Source organism: Pristiophorus japonicus, chromosome 20, assembly GCF_044704955.1.
Source record: "Pristiophorus japonicus isolate sPriJap1 chromosome 20, sPriJap1.hap1, whole genome shotgun sequence".
Taxonomy (NCBI): domain Eukaryota; kingdom Metazoa; phylum Chordata; class Chondrichthyes; family Pristiophoridae; genus Pristiophorus; species Pristiophorus japonicus.
This window is the reverse complement of record NC_091996.1, coordinates 98,259,858-98,272,973: the sequence shown is the minus strand read 5'-3', so window position 1 is coordinate 98,272,973 and position 13,116 is coordinate 98,259,858. Positions and strand designations below refer to the sequence as shown.

General features: G+C 48.3%; 6 non-coding genes across 6 annotated transcripts; all 6 read left to right on the top strand.

Moving 5' to 3' along the window:
- Nucleotides 1–2,061: 2,061 nt before the first annotated feature.
- On the top strand, nt 2,062–2,133 carry trnae-cuc (transfer RNA glutamic acid (anticodon CUC)). Its single transcript has one exon. It is a non-coding gene; the product is annotated as a tRNA-Glu (tRNA).
- Nucleotides 2,134–2,963: 830 nt separating this feature from the next.
- trnak-cuu (transfer RNA lysine (anticodon CUU)) lies at nt 2,964–3,036 on the top strand. The gene has a single exon. It is a non-coding gene; the product is annotated as a tRNA-Lys (tRNA).
- Nucleotides 3,037–3,640: 604 nt separating this feature from the next.
- On the top strand, nt 3,641–3,713 carry trnav-cac (transfer RNA valine (anticodon CAC)). Its single transcript has one exon. It is a non-coding gene; the product is annotated as a tRNA-Val (tRNA).
- A 2,377-nt stretch (nt 3,714–6,090) lies between these two features.
- On the top strand, nt 6,091–6,162 carry trnae-cuc (transfer RNA glutamic acid (anticodon CUC)). Its single transcript has one exon. It is a non-coding gene; the product is annotated as a tRNA-Glu (tRNA).
- An 830-nt stretch (nt 6,163–6,992) lies between these two features.
- Nucleotides 6,993–7,065, top strand: trnak-cuu (transfer RNA lysine (anticodon CUU)). Its single transcript has one exon. It is a non-coding gene; the product is annotated as a tRNA-Lys (tRNA).
- A 604-nt stretch (nt 7,066–7,669) lies between these two features.
- trnav-cac (transfer RNA valine (anticodon CAC)) lies at nt 7,670–7,742 on the top strand. Its single transcript has one exon. It is a non-coding gene; the product is annotated as a tRNA-Val (tRNA).
- The last annotated feature ends 5,374 nt before the right edge of the window (nt 7,743–13,116 follow it).

Here is a 13,116-nt window from a genome sequence, read left to right as displayed (position 1 = left end):
GATTTTGAATGAAAGAGTTACTTTCTGAATCCGGGCTCCCTCTGTGAGCACCGCATCACTAAACGAGCAGGAAACACATTAAAGAGTTTACCACAATTGCTGACATTTCTGAGCTTTTTTCTTGTGTTTTTTCAGCTCTTCGTCCTTTTCAGCTCCTGACTGCAGATATTGCTGTGATTAAACCTCAACACAATGCAAGGTCTCACTGTTTCCCCGGTGTCAGGCAGAGATACACCTGCTGCACTCATTTATTTCATGTGACAGGACACAAAAGTTCAAAATCAACCTGCACTCAATGTGAGACCAACGTGATATCCGCTACACTGCGGCCCATCAAAGGGTGAGAAACCACTGAATATAAAGGGTGAGCTGACAAATATCAGGGGCAGTGCAGTCTGGTCAACGTCAAACCCTCCTTTCTTATTCAGCAGTGGCATAGAAACATAGAAACATAGAAACATAGAAAATAGGTGCAGGAGTAGGCCATTCGGCCCTTCTAGCCTGCACCGCCATTCAATGAGTTCATGGCTGAACATTCAACTTCAGTACCCCATTCCTGCTTTCTCGCCATACCCCTTGATCCCCCTAGCAGTAAGGACCTCATGATCGGGAGTCAGACACCACAAAGTTTAATTAAAGACACAAATACAAGTAACACTTGCAAATCTTCTCAGTGTAAAATTCTTTCAGTTTATTTGAAATGCTACTGCGTTGAATCTGCAAATACGCACGGTGGGATTTTATCTTCACTACTGATTGTATTTTGTGTGCATGGTAGGAATAACGGGTGCTGTTAAATTTGCCAAAAGTTGCCCCAGATTCGTGGTGTCATCGGCAATGAAGATTTTGAACCAGAAAGCTAAAATACAGTGAGTAAAATGGGATATGGTTTTGGAGTTAAGATGCAAAGCACAGGCCAAATGATTGAAGTATGTCGTGTCCCTGAGTTAGCATTTGTTTGATTGTGCAACAGAAGGTGAGGGGTTAATGAATGATGGTTTCCCGTGAAAGCAAGAGAAAAGTTTTCGAACAAACCAACCGGTGCCTGTCAGGTGAGCGCTGCTTGTGATACCTGGTGGGAATGGGCGGGGATTTGAAAGCCCCTTGTATTGCAGAACCTTCATATAGACGAACATCTCCAACTCACTGTGTAGGCCTCGTAGTGCAACGGTAGTGTGTCTGACTCCAGATCAGAAGATTGTGTGTTCAAATCATGTTGAGGTTCCTGTTCTTCTGGATATTGTTCTTCCAGAATTAATATTTCCTTTGCTGTGTTGCAAAAACCAGACCCTTGCTCCAAGGTCTGTCCCGGTGTCAGGCAGAGATTTTTTTTTATTTAAAAAAATACTTTATTCATATAAAAATTTGTACAGTACATTCAAAAGCAGTTCAGTCCATTTATCTGTGGCCAATAATCCCATACACTACATTCGGGTGCTGACGGCAGTTCCGTTTGATATATTCCCTTGCTTTCCAGTTCCAGTACAATTCGGTACAATACGGGATACCTTGTAGTACATTCAACAAATTACATCACACGTGTCACTACACAGTACATGGAATGGGTGACGGTACATTTACACTTTTTTTCAACGTGCATCATGAAACAGACCTCACATTGTACACGGCACTGCAGAGGTGTTTACAGATCATGGTGCTCCATGTACACAATGAAGAAGTTACAAGTACGGCCCGAGGGGAGTTTTATACTGATTCCTGCCCCTGGGTTTACCGTGTCAGAAGGGCTTTAAACTGTGACCCTTCCCCACCCTGCCTTTGCGGCAACTGCACCAATTTTAAGTGGGTCCCTCACCACGTAATCCTGGATCTTGGATTGCGCCAGTCTGCAACACGCAGACGTGGACATCTCCTTGCTCTGGAAGACCAGCAAGTTTCGGCAAGACCAAAGAGCGTCTTTGACCGAGTTAATGGCCCTCCAGCAGCAGGTGATGTCTGTCTCGGTGTGTCCTTGGGAACAGCCCGGAGAGCACAGAGTCCTGTGTTACGGAGCTGCTCGATGTGAACCTCGACACAACCACTGCATCCCTTTCCAAACCAGGTTCCCTGATGGTCTAGTGGTTAGGATTTGGTCCTCTCACTGCCATGGCCTGGGTTCAATTCCCGGTCAGGGAAATTGTACTTTTAATTCAAAACCTTATAAAAAAATAGTTCATCTATTTTACACATCTATATGCATCTCCTGTGTAAAAAAAAAGAAGCATTGATTTAAACATCATTAATTAATTCATAACATTCTATTGTCATATGATATATTTTGCTCTGAGCATATGAGGAACTTTTCTCCCGATCCCATTGGGTTTAATTCTGGTAATCTGGTGCTGAAAGTGGAGATGTTTCCGCAGTGTAACGGTTAACACGTTGGCCTCACACGCAAATCATCGACACCATCAGAGGCAGTCCCTCGGGATCGAGGAGAACTTGCTTCCACTCCCAAAGTGAGTCCTTTGATGGCTGAACAGTCGGATACGAGAGCCACAGACCCTGTTACAGGTGGGACAGACATAAGTCGAGGGAAGGGGTGGGTGGGACTGGTTTGCCGCGTGCTCCTTCCGCTGCCTGCGCTTGGTCTCTTCATGCTCCTTACGTCGAGACTCAAAGAGCTCAACGCCCTCCCCGATGGACTTTCTCCACCTCGGGCGGTCTGTGGCCAGGGTCTCCCAGGTGTCAGTGGTGATGTCGCACTTTACCAGGGGGGCTTTGAGGGGTGTCCTTGTAACGTTTCCTCTGTCCTCCTTTGGCTCGTTTACCATGAAGGAGCTCCGCATAAAGACGTAAACATAAACACGTAAGGATTAGGGGCCGGAGTAGGCCATTCGGCCCCTCGAGCCTGGTCCACCATTCAAGAAGACCCTGGCAGTTCTTCAACAGCAAGTTGAAACATCTGGGGCGGAGCCAACAGGCGCCTGGCTGCAATGAGCGATAAAAACCTGCATTGGACAGAAGCCCGGCTAGCTCAGTCGGTAGAGCATGAGACTCTTAATCTCAGGGTCGTGGGTTCGAGCCCCACGTTGGGCGATGACATTTCTTTTCATTGAATGTTGCTTTCATGGAAAACCTCTGACCGAAACGGCACAAAACAAAAATGTTCCTTTCAAAGTCATTAAACTCCCGAATTTCCGTGCCCCGCGATTCTCCTGAATCAGATGCCTCTAGTTTTGCCGACTCAATCCATGTCCCTTTGCAATGTTGTGCTTCCAGCCACACTATGAAATGTGCCACTAACTTATCGAATCATGGAATGGTTACAGCACGGAAGGCCATTCGGCCCTTCGAGCCCGTGCCGACTCTCAGCGAGTCCCACTCCCCCGCCCTTTCCCCGGAGCCCTGCAATTGTTTTTCCTTCAGACACTTATCCAACTCCCGTCTGAAAGATAAGATTGGGTCTGTCTCCACCGCCCTTTCAAGCCGTGCATTCCAGATCCTAACCACTCGCTGCTAAATGGCCAGCTCCTGTTCCTATGTGTAAAGTCTGGGAAACACGAGATCAATTCCTGCCACACTCACAGCCTTCCGAAATATCGCACCGACATTCTATTCTCGTCAAACCAGCTCCTGAAGTATAGTCCAGCTGTGTGGGTTAAAGCTCTGGTTATGTACCTAAGATTAGCTTAACCACAGTGTTTCTGTAGTGTAGCGGTTATCACGTTCGCCTCACACGCGAAAGGTCCCTGGTTCGAGCCCAGGCAGAAACATTATTTTGGAGACTATTTTTGCTGTGAAATAAATTGACCAAAAGTCGCCCCAGGTTCCTTGTTGCATGAGCACTGAACATTTTAAACCAGTCTCCTAAATACAGAGTGAGTAAAGTCAGAGAGGGGAGAAAACTTCATCAATGATTCAAAATCCTTCAATGATGAAAGTTCAGTTATTGAAGTTTCCTCTGTCCCTCAGTAACAATTCTACAAAACATCGCTGTAGGTTAATGAATGGGGAATAAAACAAATAATCTTCACCCACCCCCATCCCCCGACACACGGTTTAATTCGTTGCATGTCATTATTTTAAAGATTTTGAATGAAAGAGTTACTTTCTGAATCCGGGCTCCCTCTGTGAGCACCGCATCACTAAACGAGCAGGAAACACATTAAAGAGTTTACCACAATTGCTGACATTTCTGAGCTTTTTTCTTGTGTTTTTTCAGCTCTTCGTCCTTTTCAGCTCCTGACTGCAGATATTGCTGTGATTAAACCTCAACACAATGCAAGGTCTCACTGTTTCCCCGGTGTCAGGCAGAGATACACCTGCTGCACTCATTTATTTCATGTGACAGGACACAAAAGTTCAAAATCAACCTGCACTCAATGTGAGACCAACGTGATATCCGCTACACTGCGGCCCATCAAAGGGTGAGAAACCACTGAATATAAAGGGTGAGCTGACAAATATCAGGGGCAGTGCAGTCTGGTCAACGTCAAACCCTCCTTTCTTATTCAGCAGTGGCATAGAAACATAGAAACATAGAAACATAGAAAATAGGTGCAGGAGTAGGCCATTCGGCCCTTCTAGCCTGCACCGCCATTCAATGAGTTCATGGCTGAACATTCAACTTCAGTACCCCATTCCTGCTTTCTCGCCATACCCCTTGATCCCCCTAGCAGTAAGGACCTCATGATCGGGAGTCAGACACCACAAAGTTTAATTAAAGACACAAATACAAGTAACACTTGCAAATCTTCTCAGTGTAAAATTCTTTCAGTTTATTTGAAATGCTACTGCGTTGAATCTGCAAATACGCACGGTGGGATTTTATCTTCACTACTGATTGTATTTTGTGTGCATGGTAGGAATAACGGGTGCTGTTAAATTTGCCAAAAGTTGCCCCAGATTCGTGGTGTCATCGGCAATGAAGATTTTGAACCAGAAAGCTAAAATACAGTGAGTAAAATGGGATATGGTTTTGGAGTTAAGATGCAAAGCACAGGCCAAATGATTGAAGTATGTCGTGTCCCTGAGTTAGCATTTGTTTGATTGTGCAACAGAAGGTGAGGGGTTAATGAATGATGGTTTCCCGTGAAAGCAAGAGAAAAGTTTTCGAACAAACCAACCGGTGCCTGTCAGGTGAGCGCTGCTTGTGATACCTGGTGGGAATGGGCGGGGATTTGAAAGTCCCTTGTATTGCAGAACCTTCATATAGACGAACATCTCCAACTCACTGTGTAGGCCTCGTAGTGCAACGGTAGTGTGTCTGACTCCAGATCAGAAGATTGTGTGTTCAAATCATGTTGAGGTTCCTGTTCTTCTGGATATTGTTCTTCCAGAATTAATATTTCCTTTGCTGTGTTGCAAAAACCAGACCCTTGCTCCAAGGTCTGTCCCGGTGTCAGGCAGAGATTTTTTTTTATTTAAAAAAATACTTTATTCATATAAAAATTTGTACAGTACATTCAAAAGCAGTTCAGTCCATTTATCTGTGGCCAATAATCCCATACACTACATTCGGGTGCTGACGGCAGTTCCGTTTGATATATTCCCTTGCTTTCCAGTTCCAGTACAATTCGGTACAATACGGGATACCTTGTAGTACATTCAACAAATTACATCACACGTGTCACTACACAGTACATGGAATGGGTGACGGTACATTTACACTTTTTTTCAACGTGCATCATGAAACAGACCTTACATTGTACACGGCACTACAGAGGTGTTTACAGATCATGGTGCTCCATGCACACAATGAAGAAGTTACAAGTACGGCCCGAGGGGAGTTTTATACTGATTCCTGCCCCTGGGTTTACCGTGTCAGAAGGGCTTTAAACTGTGACCCTTCCCCACCCTGCCTTTGCGGCAACTGCACCAATTTTAAGTGGGTCCCTCACCACGTAATCCTGGATCTTGGATTGCGCCAGTCTGCAACATGCAGACGTGGACATCTCCTTGCTCTGGAAGACCAGCAAGTTTCGGCAAGACCAAAGAGCGTCTTTGACCGAGTTAATGGCCCTCCAGCAGCAGGTGATGTCTGTCTCGGTGTGTGTCCCTGGGAACAGCCCGGAGAGCACAGAGTCCTGTGTTATGGAGCTGCTCGATGTGAACCTCGACACAACCACTGCATCTCTTTCCAAACCAGGTTCCCTGATGGTCTAGTGGTTAGGATTTGGTCCTCTCACTGCCACGGCCTGGGTTCAATTCCCGGTCAGGGAAATTGTACTTTTAATTCAAAACCTTATAAAAAAATAGTTCATCTATTTTACACATCTATATGCATCTCCTGTGTAAAAAAAAAGAAGCATTGATTTAAACATCATTAATTAATTCATAACATTCTATTGTCATATGATATATTTTGCTCTGAGCATATGAGGAACTTTTCTCCCGATCCCATTGGGTTTAATTCTGGTAATCTGGTGCTGAAAGTGGAGATGTTTCCGCAGTGTAACGGTTAACACGTTGGCCTCACACGCAAATCATCGACACCATCAGAGGCAGTCCCTCGGGATCGAGGAGGGGCTTGCTTCCACTCCCAAAGTGAGTCCTTTGATGGCTGAACAGTCGGATACGAGAGCCACAGACCCTGTTACAGGTGGGACAGACATACGTCGAGGGAAGGGGTGGGTGGGACTGGTTTGCCGCGTGCTCCTTCCGCTGCCTGCGCTTGGTCTCTTCATGCTCCTTACGTCGAGACTCAAAGAGCTCAACGCCCTCCCCGATGGACTTTCTCCACCTCGGGCGGTCTGTGGCCAGGGTCTCCCAGGTGTCAGTGGTGATGTCGCACTTTACCAGGGGGGCTTTGAGGGTGTCCTTGTAACGTTTCCACTGTCCTCCTTTGGCTCGTTTACCATGAAGGAGCTCCGCATAAAGACGTAAACATAAACACGTAAGGATTAGGGGCCGGAGTAGGCCATTCGGCCCCTCGAGCCTGGTCCACCATTCAAGAAGACCCTGGCAGTTCTTCAACAGCAAGTTTAAACATCTGGGGCGGAGCCAACAGGCGCCTGGCTGCAATGAGCGATAAAAACCTGCATTGGACAGAAGCCCGGCTAGCTCAGTCGGTAGAGCATGAGACTCTTAATCTCAGGGTCGTGGGTTCGAGCCCCACGTTGGGCGATGACATTTCTTTTCATTGAATGTTGCTTTCATGGAAAACCTCTGACCGAAACGGCACAAAACAAAAATGTTCCTTTCAAAGTCATTAAACTCCCGAATTTCCGTGCCCCGCGATTCTCCTGAATCAGATGCCTCTAGTTTTGCCGACTCAATCCATGTCCCTTTGCAATGTTGTGCTTCCAGCCACACTATGAAATGTGCCACTAACTTATCAAATCATGGAATGGTTACAGCACGGAAGGCCATTCGGCCCTTCGAGCCCGTGCCGACTCTCAGCGAGTCCCACTCCCCCGCCCTTTCCCCGGAGCCCTGCAATTGTTTTTCCTTCAGACACTTATCCAACTCCCGTCTGAAAGATAAGATTGGGTCTGTCTCCACCGCCCTTTCAAGCCGTGCATTCCAGATCCTAACCACTCGCTGCTAAATGGCCAGCTCCTGTTCCTATGTGTAAAGTCTGGGAAACACGAGATCAATTCCTGCCACACTCACAGCCTTCCGAAATATAGCACCGTCATTCTATTCTCGTCAAACCAGCTCCTGAAGTCTCAGCCAGCTGTGTGGGTTAAAGCTCTGGTTATATCCCTAAGATTACTTTAACCACAGTGTTTCTGTAGTGTAGCGGTTATCACGTTTGCCTCACACGCGAAAGGTCCCTGGTTCGAGCCCAGGCAGAAACATTATTTTGGAGACTATTTTTGCTGTGAAATAAATTGACCAAAAGTCGCCCCAGGTTCCTTGTCGCATGAGCACTGAACATTTTAAACCAGTCTCCTAAATACAGAGTGAGTAAAGTCAGAGAGGGGAGAAAACTTCATCAATGATTCAAAATCCTTCAATGATGAAAGTTCAGTTATTGAAGTTTCCTCTGTCCCTCAGTAACAATTCTACAAAACAACGCTGTCGGTTAATGAATGGGGAATAAAACAAATAATCTTCACCCACCCCCATCCCCCGACACACAGTTTAATTCATTGCATGTCATTATTTTAAAGATTTTGAATGAAAGAGTTACTTTCTGAATCCGGGCTCCCTCTGTGAGCACCGCATCACTAAACGAGCAGGAAACACATTAAAGAGTTTACCACAATTGCTGACATTTCTGAGCTTTTTTCTTGTGTTTTTTCAGCTCTTCGTCCTTTTCAGCTCCTGACTGCAGATATTGCTGTGATTAAACCTCAACACAATGCAAGGTCTCACTGTTTCCCCGGCGTCAGGCAGAGATACACCTGCTGCACTCATTTATTTCATGTGACAGGACACAAAAGTTCAAAATCAACCTGCAGGTGGCCACACACAGCACTGAATAGTCAGGGTGTGTTCAGGTCACTGTCTCCTCTGGAAATGTGGGTTTATGTCCCACTTCTGATATTATTTTTGAACCAAAAACTAATGTGCGATAAAATGGAACAAGAGCAGTCCGGGGTACATCGTCACATGATGCAAGCGACCTCGGACCTCGGAATGTGAAGCATTGAAAGGTGCCCTCTAAATATCTCGCACTGCTCATTTAAAAACACGGTTATAATTTGTTTCAGTGCAAAAGAAGGCAGGCTCGAAGGGCCAAATGGCCGACTCCTGCTCCTGGTTCTTGTGTTCTTATACAGAGCACAGCACAAATGATCAAATGATCAACTCTCCCTCAGTTCGCATTTCTTTCATTGTGCAAAAGAAGATTAATGGTTCATTAATGATGTTTTCCCGTGAAAGCAACATAAAAGTTTAAGGAAAATAATTCACCCAACATGGGGCTCGAACCCACGACCCTGAGATTAAGAGTCTTATACTCTACCGACTGAGCTCGGGCCTGCTTAAGTTGTATCTTCCTGTTGCTGATTGCTGCCAGGCGCCTGTTGGGATCGCCCCGTGGGTTTATCTCGAACTTCAAACATCGAAACAGGTTCTCCTGAATTTCAAGGCATGTCCGGAGATCAATCATCAAAAGCCGTGTCATTAACCACAGGGGCTCCGGCAATTTTCTGATCGCAAAGTGTTTTCAGTCCTTGTCAATATCTCTTGTCTATTTGCCGGTGTTTCCCGATTCTGTCGGTCTCTCTGGCTCTCTTTAATCTATGTGTGGTCACCTGCAGGTTGATTCTCGATGAATGCCTGTGTTTGTGTCTTCAACAACAACAGAAAATGTTTCTTATATATTTCTTACGTTCTCTCCAATGCCTTGATATCCTTCCTAAATTGTGGTGCTCAGAACTGTAAACAGTTCTCCAACTGAGGCCTAAACCGGGGTTGAAAAGGTATGGTATAACTTCCTCGCTGGTGTCCTCTATTTCACTACATATAAAGCCAAGGACCCTGTATTCTTTTTAAACAACTTAGCAACTTATCTACCCAGCTTCAAAGATTTCTGTAAATAACTCAATCCTTCTGCTTCCCTTTTAACACAATACCATTTAGTTTATGTTTTCTCATATCACCTCCCTTTGTTTCCCAGACCTTACACACAGGTACAGGAGGAGGCCCATTCAGCCCCTCGAGCCTGTTACACAGGTACAGGAGGAGGCCCATTCAGCCCCTCGAGCCTGTTACACAGGAACAGGAGGCCCATTCAGCCCCTCGAGCCTGTTACACAGGTACAGGAGGTGGCCATTCAGCCCCTCGAGCCTGTTACACAGGAACATGAGGAGGCCCATTCAGCCCCTCGAGCCTGTTACACAGGAACAGGAGGAGGCCCATTCAGCCCCTTCAGCCTGTTACACAGGAACAGGAGGAGGCCCATTCCGCCCCTCGAGCCTGTTACACAGGAACAGGATGAGGCTCATTCAGCTCCTCGAGTCTGTTACACAGGAACAGGAGGAGGCCCATTCAGCTCCTCGAGTCTGTTACACAGGAACAGGAGGAGGCCCATTCAGCCCCTCGAGCCTGTTACACAGGAACAGGAGGAGGCCATTCAGCCCCTCGAGCCTGTTACACAGGAACAGGAGGAGGCCCATTCAGCCCCTCGAGCCGGTTCCGCCATTCAATGTGATCATGGCTGATCTGTGAACAAACTCCATATACCCGCCTTTGGCCCATATTCCTTAATACCTTTGGTCAAAATGCGATGTTAAATGAACAACTGACCCAGCACCAACTGCCCTTTGCAGAAGGAAGTTCCAAACCTCTCCCATCCTGTGTGTGTAGGAATGTTTCCGAATTTCACTACTGAAACGTCTGGCTCTAATGTTTAGACTATGGCCCCTAGTCTGGGACTCCCCAACCAGCGGGAATCATTTCTCTCTATCTACTCTATCTGTTCCCTTATTATCTTGAAAATTTTGATCAAATCACTGCTCGACCCTCTAATTTCCAGTGGGTGTAATCTCATATCTTAATTTAAACCTTGGAATCCAGGTATCATTCTGGGAAACCGACACAGTGCTCCCTCCAAAGCCAATATAGCCTTTCAGATATAGATATAGATTCAGTGAAAACTGAATCAAGGGACGGGTCTTACTCGATTTAATCTGATGGTTTGCAGCAGGCATTTGGTAAGGTCCCACACATCATCATCATAGGCGGGTCCTCGAACGAGGAAGGCTGACATCCACATGGGTTCACAGGTGTTTCAATGAAGGACCCGATGTTCCAGTCCTGAACTCCAATCAAAGGTGGAAGATGCCTGTGGGTGGATTGTTTTAACGTGGGGTGACCGTTGTACACCAGCCACCACACGGGCTTGACAGAGCGAGGCCTTGGTCCAGTGGCAAGGGTGAACCAGGACGTCTGGAGACCTGCTCTGCTGCACATCATCAAAACCCAGGTCACCGTTTGGTCCGTGGGCAGGAACATCGGCGGGGCCCAGGTACAGCGGAGGAGCGGGAAGGTCAGTGTGGAGGAACGGTGAGAGATCGGGGTGGAGGAACGGTGAGAGATCGTGGCGGAGGAACGGTGAGAGATCGTGGCGGAGGAACGGTGAGAGATCGTGGTGGAGGAACGGTGAGAGATCGTGGCCGAGGAATAGTGAGAGATCGTGGTGGAGGAGCGGCGAGAGATCGTGGTGGAGGAGCGGCGAGAGATCGTGGCGGAGGAGCGGCGAGAGATCGTGGTGGAGGAGCGGTGAAAGATCGTGGTGGAGGAGCGGCGAGAGATCGTGGTGGAGGAGCGGTGAGAGGTCGTGGTGGAGGAATAGTGAGAGATCGTGGTGGAGGAGCGGTGAAAGATCGTGGTGGAGGAGCGGTGAGAGATCGTGGTGGAGGAACGGTGAAAGATCGTGGTGGAGGAGCGGTGAGACATCGTGGCGGAGGAGCGGTGAGAGATTGTGGTGGAGGAACGGTGAGAGATCGTGGTGGAGGAACGGTGAGAGATCGGGGTGGAGGAACGGTGAGAGATCGTGGTGGAGGAGCGGTGAAAGATCGTGGTGGAGGAGCGGCGAGAGATCGTGGTGGAGGAGCGGTGAGAGGTCGTGGTGGAGGAGCGGTGAAAGATCATGGTGGAGGAGCGGTGAGAGATCGTGGTGGAGGAACGGTGAAAGATCGTGGTGGAGGAGCGGTGAGAGATCGGGGTCGAGGAGCGGTGAGAGATCGTGGTGGAGGAGCGGTGAGAGATCGTGGTGGAGGAACGGTGAGAGATCGTGGTGGAGGAGCGGTGAGAGATCGTGGTGAAGGAATGGTGAAAGATCGTGGTGGAGGAACGGTGAAAGATCGTGGTGGAGGAGCGGTGAGAGATCGGGGTGGAGGAGCGGTGAGAGATCGTGGTGGAGGAACGGTGAGACATCGTGGCGGAGGAGCGGTAAGAGATTGTGGTGGAGGAACGGTGAGAGATCGTGGTGGAGGAACGGTGAGAGATCGGGGTGGAGGAACGGTGAGAGATCGTGGTGGAGGAACGGTGAGAGATCGGGGTGGAGGAACGGTGAGAGATCGTGGTGGAGGAACAGTGAGAGATCGTGGTGGAGGAACGGTGAGAGATCGTGGTGGAGGAACGGTGAGAGATCGTGGTGGAGGAACGGTGAGAGATCGGGGTGGAGGAACGGTGAGAGATCGTGGTGGAGGAACGGTGAGAGATCAGGGTGGAGGAACGGTGAGAGATCGTGGTGGAGGAACGGTGAGAGATCGGGGTGGAGGAACGGTGAGAGATCGTGGTGGAGGAACGGTGAGAGATCGGGGTGGAGGAACGGTGAGAGATCGGGGTGGAGGAACGGTGAGAGATCGGGGTGGAGGAACGGTGAGAGATCGGGGTGGAGGAACGGTGAGAGATCGTGGTGGAGGAAAGGTGAGAGATCGTGGTGGAGGAACGGTGAGAGATCGTGGTGGAGGAACGGTGAGTGATCGGGGTGGAGGAACGGTGAGAGATCGTGGTGAAGGAATGGTGAGAGATCGTGGTGGAGGAAGGTGAGAGATTGTGGTGGAGGAACGGTGAGAGATTGTGGTGGAGGAACGGTGAGAGATCGTGGTGGAGGAACGGTGAGAGATTGTGGTGGAGGAATGGCGAGAGATCGTGGCGGAGGTGCGGCGAAGGTTAAACACAAGGGATGTTGGCAGAAATCAAAGTTGAGGCAACGTATGTGTTGTGTATCTGTAAAGCATGCACTCCCATGTTCCGCTCATCCCCTGAAGTCCCAAGGGATCCCAGCACCCCTTGGGAGCAGTGTATTTAAGCCGGCCCCTAAGGCCAGTTCCTCACTCTGGAGTGTCTTATGAAAGACTGAGGTCATTGTTACTTTAACCTCCCTGTATGCAGCATCATCTGTGTTAGGAACACAATAACTGGCGACGAGTATACGAATCCAACACAAAGATGCAACAAACTGTGGGCATCCTGGAGAAGTTCTCGGAGGGTGAGGACTGGGAAGCCTATGTCGAACGGCAAGACCAGTACATTGTAGCTAACGAGCTGGATGGAGAAGGAAGCGCTGCAAAAAGGAGAGCGGTCCTCCTCACAGTCTGTGGGGCACCGACCTACAGCCTCATGAAGAATCTCTGGCTCTGGTGAAACCCACAGATAAGTCATATGAGGAGCTGTGTACACTGGTTCTGGAGCATCTTAACCCGAGGGAGAGCATGCTATGGCGAGGTATCGGTTCTACACGTGCCAGCGATCTGAAGATCAGGAAGTGGTGAG